This window comes from Pteronotus mesoamericanus, unplaced genomic scaffold (assembly GCF_021234165.1).
Source record: "Pteronotus mesoamericanus isolate MK-2021 breed Mesoamerican mustached bat unplaced genomic scaffold, CSHL_Meso_final contig_90, whole genome shotgun sequence".
Lineage (NCBI taxonomy): Eukaryota > Metazoa > Chordata > Mammalia > Chiroptera > Mormoopidae > Pteronotus > Pteronotus mesoamericanus.
This window is the reverse complement of record NW_026555277.1, coordinates 23,690,463-23,700,895: the sequence shown is the minus strand read 5'-3', so window position 1 is coordinate 23,700,895 and position 10,433 is coordinate 23,690,463.

Below are 10,433 nucleotides of genomic sequence, written 5' to 3'. Positions count from 1 at the left end.
CTGGAGTAAAGGCAAAACCAGACCCTCAGGCCTCTGTAAGTTATGACAGAACATTGAGTTTAACCTTCTGATATGTCAGAAGGCCGTCCCTGACTTTTAAGGGAGAAAACACCGTGGTGGTACAAAGTTGTTGCAGTGAGCCAGGTGAGAGATGGTGGGAACCTTGGACTGAGGCAGTATCATTTCAGATGGAGAGACACAGGTGTATTCACAGTCTGTTTGGAATAACAACTAAAATAAGTGTTGGAAACAGAACGTGGTTATAAATTGGATGCCGTGGAGATGGCTGTCGCTGTGCAAGGTGGAAAGATTGCCCTTAGCTGGCTTGTCTGGAATGAGTATAGTTGTCATTTTCCAAGGCATAAGCACCGGAGGGGCACGGATTCACTGGAGGCAGTGTGGGCCACACTGGCTGTGAGAGGCCCCTAAGATACCCAAGTGACGGCATCAAAGACAGATATAAATTAATCTGGTGCTCAAAGGGGAGGTTTGGGCTGAAAACAACTAAATGTATTTTTTAATCTTACCTTTTACTTTCAATTAAATGCAATGGATGATGACTAAGGGAGAAAGTATTGAAAAGTACCAAAGAGTTCTTTTTCTGTATGTACACACACACACACACATACACACACAGAATTATTATTTATTTAAGTTTTGAATTATAGCGTTTTAAATATGATTTTAACTTAACCTATTTTAAGCATTTTTTTCAGAGAAATATCCTTCTGAGATAAGAACTTTAATAAGCATACAATGTGGCTTTCTGTAGCCATACTAAAATTTATTAACTAATTCTTATTTTTATAAATGTAGGTGATTTCTAATATTTGCTACGATTAGCAGCACTACAATAAACACTCTTGTATGTCTTTAGTGAAAGTTTTATTTCCTAAGAAACACTACACGATACATGTGCTAAATGTACACAAACGATTAAATGAATATATCACTTATAGCTAAGAAAAGAGACACAATGCAGTGGGGTTTTTTTTGTTTATTTTTGCAAACAACTAAAAAGAAAGTCTGGATTTTGCTTTCAACCTTAAATAGTTAAAGCTGCAAGTAACAGCATAGATACCAATTTCAACATTAGGAATGAAAGCTTTTCAGTTTCCATGAGGACGAGGCTTTTAAGGAATTTTTTGAACTTCTGCCCCATTCTATTTTGTACCTTTTCTCCCGTTAGCCTGCACTAACAGCCCTGCCAAGAAAGTCAGGGTGGCGCTCACTGCGGCAGCCCATATGCAAAGCCTGGGCCACTGCAGGGATGCGCGCGGCCCCCACGCAGGAAGGACGGGCACACTCGTGAAGCGTTCCGTATTTTTAAATTGTTAAAGGAGTAGACCCTAGGAGTTCTCATCACAAAGAGAAATATTTCTTCTTTTTTATTGTATCTATATGAGATAAAGGGTGTTAATTAAACCTACTGTGGTAATCATTTCCCTATATATAAATCAAACCATCATGCTTTACACCTTAAACATCAATTATTAATAAAACAAGAAAAGAAAAGAATGTCAGAGTATCCAAACGCTCCTAATGAGGTATGAGCATCTTTCAGATCTGGAGACATGGCTCACCTGTGTCTCCATTCACACCCCTGTCTCTCTCTCTGATCTCACTGAATTTGGTCACACTGCCATTTGTCATATTTGAGAACACCTTCTTCCTCAAGTTGAGAGCACAAGAGAATCCTTTCTCCAAGGCTAGATTTCTGAAAGCAGCATCCAGGCCTGTATGCCAGGAATAGAGAAATGTCTAATGAAAAACATTCCTTCAAAGGAGAACACATCTCCTCCTTAATGCTTTTCTCCAAAATACTTCAATAACAACAACAAAAAACCTGTGGGCAGTCTGTTTGCTTTGAGAGTTCACTCACCGCTGAGCTGAGCGTGGCGGGGTTGCTTGCCGCCCTTAGTAACAGGCCTAGACATCTTTAACTCCTTTTGCTGTCCCCCAGTCCCACCTGCAAACCGGAAATCGAAGTAAGAGGTGTCTCAAAAACATGCAATCCTCTTTTGCCTGGTGGGATATCTTTATTCCTGAGTAATTTCTCCAAATAACACCCTTGAGTCTCTGAAAAAGTAAAAATTGCCTGTAGAGTCAAGGCAAATGAGGGCTAAATCCACTCATTATTTCCCCTTAGACTCTCATTCACCTCTAGCTGCAGGAAGCATCACAAACACAGGATTGATGAAAAGTATGTAAACATATTATCCAGATACTCAGATTGTCACAGGGAGCTTTTTTTGTTGTTGTTCTTGATTTTAATGTAAGCAAAGCTGCACAGTGGAAAGGTTCAGGTAAAAATAAAAATTTTTCTTGCCTGAAAGGTAACATTTTTCATTCTGAATGAATGTATTCTTTTCCTTTGAATTTCACGGTAAATTCTGATACCTGTTCAAGTTTGACTCTTTCTTCACTACCCATCAAGGAGTAAGCATAAATGATAAGAAATCCACGGCTCTGATCTTTGCTATGGATTGGCTTTGAATCTCTTAGGATAGTCTAGATTGGATTTTGGTAGCAAAGCCCAAAATCCAGTGGCTAAATATGATATAATAGTGTTCTACCCTCAGGGACCCTGGTGGATAGATCAGCCATGATCTCTTTGTTGCCAGTCAACATGCCAAAGAGAAAGGAGGTGCAGAACCATCTCACAAGGACAATTCAATGCTCTTGCTCAGAAGAGCATGTACCAGGCATTTCTATTTACAACTCATCGGCTAGAGCTACACATGCGGTCCCAGCAAAGAAAGGCCAGGAAATACCGTCCTAAAATGTTTCTGAAGGCAAAGAGCCAGAAAAAGTTGAGAAATAGAAATAAGGATCATCCTAGTCCCCTAAAAGAACTATTTTTTTTCTTTCAAATAAGTTGTAGGGAAGGTTGAGAAAAGCCAGCTGAATAGCAAAGCACAGGAAAACCTGCATTTTTCATTGTGAAGAGTCTTTTTATAAAAAACTAATGTTCTACCAGCTACATGCACCATTTCTTTGTAAATGACAACAATATGAAAGCTGTTACTTTCTAATATCTCCAAATGTATGTACTTTGGGAATTCTGTCATTTATATTTCACCTATTTCCAAAAATGTTTTGAAGTAGTATACAAATAAAGCAAAATGGAATAAGGAGAAAGGGAAAAGAAGAATGAGTTTACTGATTCCTCATGATCATTATAATGATTTGGTTGTGTTTGCCAATATTCCACATCTTTAAGGTCATCCAGAGTATGAATGAAGCAAAGAAACAAGGTTTCTCTCCCAAATGTAACATTCATATAACCACAGTTCACAAACTGGGCACAAAGGTTACTGAATGTAGCCTTCAGTTGTTTGTTTACTTCACTCAGCACTGTTTTTAAACTTGAATTTGAATGTCTTTAATCTAGTATTCACTCTCCAGTTTGGCCATAATTTCTCGCCACTTCCTACCATGGTCCAATTTATGTCCTCCATGTAGCCACTGTAGGAATTAGAGTTTGAGACCTTTGGTACAAAACACAGTGTCTCCATGAAATGAAATGGTTCATAAAATCAGTCTAGTCCCTTTGTACCAGCAGTTTTGAGGAAATATAAAACAAACAATAACTCTCCTGATGTTTCTCAAACAGCTAAGCCTATTGGGGAAGATAATACAAAACATTTGAAAACAAATTGTACTAAAATAGCAATAGCTATTCAACATATTTTATGGCTCTTTATATTTTAGCAAGCTAGTTCGCCTTTATCAGTGTTGTGGGTTCTTTCAAATGTCCCATGAAACAGTCAAAGTAAGGATTATAGTTCCCATTTTTCAGATAAAAACACTGAGACCAACAAGGTAAGTTGTCTTACGTCTAGTCAAAAGAGCTAACCACAGATGGAACACAAAACCCACAGCAGGCTCTGTCTTTTATAGTTTTATGTCCTGCACAACACCACATACAGTAGCCATTATATAAACATTCTCTAAATTAACAAGAAGAAGACTCTCTGGCTCATCACAAACATTGATTCATAAACATGGAAGTAGAAGGGAACATAAATAATGATAAGAATCTACAAATCACACTAAATCATAACAAATACTTATGGAATATATAAAAACCAGACACTATTTATGACCCCAAGATATGTGTGATGTGAAGGAAAGATAAAAATGCAAGGACAAGGGACTGGAAGTTTACACATAAATATAATAATACCAAATATTCCTGAAAGAGATTGGCAATTATTCTTTTTTAAAAATCAATAGATTTACTCAGTGGGAAGATCTTAGAGTTTGTGGGCTTTAAAAATAATCAAAGCTATAATATTTACAGTATTTATTGCAATATTATCTATAATAGCAATACATTGGCTATTACTCTGATTCCCATTGATAGAAACTAGTAGAGAAAATGATGGTATATTATCACAAAGGAATATTATGCAGCTCCATAAAGGAATAATGAAGAACACCATAGTGAGGAGACCTAGTACTGATGAATCTTAGGCTTTTTTGGAAAGCGAAACAGATCAAATTATAGAAAAATATATATATGCATATACATATACATATATAAACATATAGATATATATTAAGTACACATGTATTTAAATAAGACATAAAACATGTGTTTGTGTATATATAATATATACACATATGTGTGCATATGTATGTGTGTATGTACATAATAGGGACAGATAAAAGTATATACATGTACATATATTTCATTATATTTCCAAAAAACAAAGTAACAATGTCAGTATAAACCCAAAACTAATAAAAATGGTAAACTCTAGAGGGCAAGGCGTGGCAGGGTTTTAACTTTGGAGTCATACAAATGATATACATATTCAAAAAATTTTCTTTAACTTAAAAGTAATCTTCAAAATATCAAAAACAATTTGAAATGAATGAAGCTAATTTCATACCAAATTTGTGAAATGTGCACAGAGAGAAAAAGACTCATTTCAAGTGATCTTAGCACAAAGCACAAGACTTTGACAGCACATCCTTTGTAGTTTATATTCTAAGAGCAAATTGAGCAGCATGGTATATTGTCATCACAATCACAGAAAATCTAGCTTTTAGGAAAGTGATTCAGCCTTGGCAACAATGAAACAGGTGAAAAAGGAAGTAGCTGAGCTGAGCGAATAAAAATGCTTGGTAGCATTATGTGTCCCAGTGAGAAACCTTGACATAATGAAAACTTCATGAGCAAGTCAAGTTAAGCATTTCTCTCCCCAGGCGGTGTGAGGATCACTGAATGTGTCCATTAACAAGGTAACTAGCACTCATTTCTTTGATCTGTTTGGAATACTACTTGTAATGAGACTATTTTATAAATAAAATAGGTTAAAGAAACTGGACTTAAGGCACAATTTTCATAAGCCTAGGAGTGACTGGAATATTATCTCCAAGATATTGGCAACCTCTTCATTTTACTAAACAGGAAGAAATGGATTTCAGGGGAAGCATAAAGGAAATTAGATCAAACTGAAGAACATCTTTCAAAAACAAGGATTGAACAGGGGAATGGGGAGATTATACAACTTCTTTCCAAAACAATAGCCTCTATTCATTTACCTGGACTTGAAGCCACAGTGAAACCCATCAAAATATGCTGGGACATAAAATTTCTTAAGATAAAATGTCCACAGTGGGGTGCGGGGAAATGTTGGCATTTACAAAATACAGTATAATACAGAGGTTTGAGCCACAAGTACTCTGTAATTCTCAAGTTACTTTACTTAAATTTTGTGACAGGTTTATTTCACATAAAAAAAATCTTACAGTTATCAATATGTATCACTTGTGAATAGGATTAAATAAATATGCTACTGTAAAATTATAGAATTTAAAGGTAAAAATATGTTTGGATCTTTTAATAATAAACACTAAAAATAAACACTATCAAGTAATTAAATCTAAAAATATTTTGATTGGAAGTTTAAAATGTACCTAAATACATTATTTCACATGTTATTTTAAGGGAACAAGGGAAGAATACACAGTGGGTGAATAATACATAATAATAATAATATACAGATATTCTATGGGAGAATGAGACAGTCTAGTACATCTTTTTTCTTGTCTACCCTAGTGGGTTGTGTGTGTGTGTGTGTTTATGTGTGTGTTTGTGTGTGTGTACAGAGTTCAAAACTGGGGAAATAGGTAGAACCCATAAAAATTAAATATTTAAGAAAAGGTAATGAAGGTTAGATTCAAAGCAAGTTCTTCATTTACTTAAGATAGCCAGAAATATATTGATGTAAAAGAGAAGGCAATGAAAAAAAAGTCATGCTGCCCTGGCCATTGTGGCTAAGTTGTTTGAGTGTCATCCCATAAACCAAAATGTTGCAGGTTCGATTCCCAGTCAGGGCACATGCCTGAGTTGCAAGTGTGGTCTCCAATCAGGGTGCAAGCCAGAGGCAACTGATAAAAGTTCTTCTCTCACATCAATATTTCTCTCCATCTCTTTCTCACTCTCTTCCCCTTTCTCTGGAATCAACAACAGAAAAAAATTTTTTAAGAAAAAAAGAGTCATGCCAAGAAACTGAATGAGACCTAGAAAAAGATGTTGCCAAGAGTTCAATATTTATTTTTAATATGGTCTCATTATTGTAGACATGCTGTTAAATAGCCAACAGTAGTAGGAATTTTTACACATACTTATTTAATTTATATTGAGTTGCCCGAGTCTACTCAAAGAGAGATTCTTTTTTTAATCTTATCCTATATGTTTCAAAGATCTTTTTAAAAAAATAGATAATTAGCTCTTTTTTAGAAATCACAAGATCGTTAATAGGTAATCATCAGGAAGTTGCACTTCAATTCAGATAAATTTCAGAGAGATACAGTGTTTCCAGGGCTGCTATCTAGCCTAAAAAATAAAATTGAGTATAATATTTAAATAGCGTGTTTATGCTATTTTCTGTACATTAATATTTTCTTATTCCTATAACAGAATCAAAAGGTGGCATTCTTGGTACACTCTGGTTTGTTGATTAAGTTTTTTTAGAAAACATGAAGTTATATTATAGAAACCAATGTTAAATCATAGTCTATTGGGTTTTGTTGGAATTTTAGATACTTGTCCAATCTAAATCCCAGTAAATCTGACCTTCTTGAATAGTCCTCAATTGAATTAATCTCCTTAAATTTTTGCCTCTTTCACCTGTATAATCTCCATCCAAGGATTCAATGTGGCACCAAATGGCTACAGACATGTTTTCCTGAAGGAAATAATCTTCCTGCCAGTGTATCTAAAATGCCTGCTATGAAATAATTATGAAATTAATCTTTTCTTATGTAACGCTCAAGTGACAAAGAGAGTTTAATAAGTACAACAGAGATAAATCAAAATAGGCATAAAATTTACTTGATAAAGTATCATAAAGTTACACAAGGAAAGAGACAAAATAAAATAAATTCCCCTAATGTACTGCAAATATCAACCACCGCACACTACCTACAAGCCATATGTTTTTTCCATCTGTTCTGTTATCATCAACTAAATTTATAGTATTTGGGCTATCAGAAGGATTGTCAAACAAGAGCTGGGCATGATTTTAAAGCCTAGGTGTTACTGTTAGTTGTTTTTTTCTTTTCTACCTTTTTTTTTAAAGAAGCTACCCACCTGTATGCCCATCCTACCACTGATGATATGTCTTGGGTTCGTACTAAGATTCCTCCAATATTTCTGAGGAATGTCAATTCATCCTCAGGAAGCTTGGATTGGTCCTGGGGCCACTGATTACCTACTGCTTTCAATAACTTGACTGATGGCTACTGGACAGATAAGCTGAGATTTCTGAAGATAAATATGATTCTTCTAAGCAGAGAAGTGCTGGATTTGAGGCTTTTGATCAGTATGTGGCAGGCAAAATTCTAAGATGACCTCTTCATGACTGAAGCCTGTATAGGCCCTTGCTCTTCAGTAGGAGAAGGTCCTGCTGATTCCTTTGATCCAATAGAGTATGGCAAAGGTAATAAACAGTCACCCCCTGGGTAGATTTCATTATATCACAAGGGTGATGGACAGTCACTCCCTTGATTACACTGTATTGTATAAGACTCTAGTTTAATGACTGAATTCTTTTGCTGGCTTGGAAGAGGCAAGTTGCTATGTTGTGAGGAGGCCTGTGGGCAGGCTGTGGCAAGAAGCTGCAGGGGCACCTGAGAGCTGAGAGCAGCCCCAAGTGGCAAGACAGCAGGGACCTCAGTCCTATGGCCACAAGAAGCTGAATGCTCCCAACACTCTGGGAGCTTGAAAGAGAATCCAAGCTTCTGAAAAGATCACAGTCTGTCTGATACTTTGATTGCAGCCTGAGACCCTGAGCCCTCTTGACCCATCAAAATGAAGTGTGCATTATTTTAAAAGGCTAAACCTGTGGTAATTTTTACATAGCAATGGAAAATTAATACACTGCATGTAAAAAGAATCTCAATAGCTTCTTGACTGTCAGTACTGACACATAATGCATCTTCCTTGTCCTTCTTTCTCTCCTGAAGGCATGCGTGGGCCTTGAGGAAGAAGGCTTTCAATACAAACAGAAATACTCAGCTATAGTGCTCCCCCGCCCCCCCGGATTTGGCCTCTGATACAGTGTATAGCTTTGAATTTTTCAAAATATTAGAAGACAAATAGCTTAAGTATGAGATAAAGTCTCTTGCTTCTTTCAAGACATGTTTAAATAATTTTCTTATGAAAGATTCCAAGTCAATCAAAATTTTATTTTTAAAGTTATAAATGTAAACCATAAATGTTAGGTATCTTGTTTATGACACAGTTTGTGACATTCATATGCCTTGAGAGTAAAAGCGTGGGTAGGTGACAAATGCGTAAAACATATACTGGTGTGGCCAAGATTTCTAGGAAGCAACGGCACATACTCTTCCATGAACCCGAGACCCAAGGTCGCTATTTTAAAGTCAGACCATCTAGGAAGGGCTGAAGAGCCAGTTATTCCAAAATTATCCCAGTTAGTAAAGTCTCCTCCACTCATTAATAACTTAAGACAAGGAATTCACAATGATAAGAAACATATTATTTGGCGACCCATTTCTAAATTGCCGTAATTTAAAAATCAGTGGAAAACATTTTAAAATAATCTCTAATCTCAATTATAAGCATTTAAAACATGAACAAAAAGATATTTAATTCAGCTTCAAAGGAAAGCTACTATTTAAATGTATCACATGAAGAAGTGTTGAAATTATGGCATATGTAAAAAAAATAAAAATATATTTAAGGTAAGATGCTCTAGGGCAGATTCATTTTTAATGTGCTCTGAATTCAGGTTCATTCATAAACTCTTTTCTCAGAACATGTACACACATAACATTCAATAGGGAAAAATACTTATTCAAAGTGCGCTACTGAACTAGGATTGTTTTCCTACTGAGGAACAAAAACGTGTCTTCAAATACTTCTAGGACCAAAATCACACAACTGTATGCCATTGAAAGCATAAAAGACACTAATTAGATCATGACAACATACATTGATAATTAGATGGTCTTACATATTGATAAATGACATCTTTGAGACCTGAATTGAGACCTGTGAACCATGTCTAAAATAATCCTAAATAAGAAAGTCACTTAACACTTCCTATTATAACACTGGACAAGGAGAAGAAGATGAGACAACAAAGCTAAAGACGTAATAATCTATAACTAGAGGCAATGCAAATTCCATGGACTAAAGAAAGGACTTCCCAACTTTTTAATGTGTATCAACTAATTTCAAAAATATAGTTTTTAAATAAACACTTTTAAAATGTTAAAACATTTATAAGCACTGAAAAAATCAAGAATTTTCCTTTTTCATTCTGTGGTAAATTATAATTTGAATAAAACCTACTTAGAGAACTATTTTGTAAAAATAAACGTTAAAGTCTAAAGGTCTCTCTATCATGGGTAATTTTATGTCCTTTAAGTCTTCCCTGCACCTCTCAGCAACTCCTATTAGCTTCTGCAAAGTTAAGTATATTGAGTATACAGGGTCCAGCAGAAGTAACACCTGCTTGAGTGTGGTTGTTAGGGTTATAATATGGGTGTAATAATTTATAGTTTAAATTTGAACATTTCATTCAAAATGTCATACGGTATGCTTGACTGTGATATTGTTATGTTATAGAAGTGCATGCTTATGATTTTGTAATAAAAGATTTTGTAATAAAAAAGGGGTGTTATTTTGCCAGACCCTGTATTAGAGATGACCTAGGACCCAGCACTACAATGAAGTCTTTTTCTTAAGAGATGTCATATCTATAACTATGCATAGTTCTTCATTGTTTACAACATATAAATAATGTTCCATGATGTATTAATCTCCTATTTTATTTTTACCAATCATGGCTTCAAGAACAAAGTTAACACACACGCACACATGCATATACACAAAAACATGTACTTAGTGGGAATTTGGAAAATGTGACAGTGTCAACATAAATCCT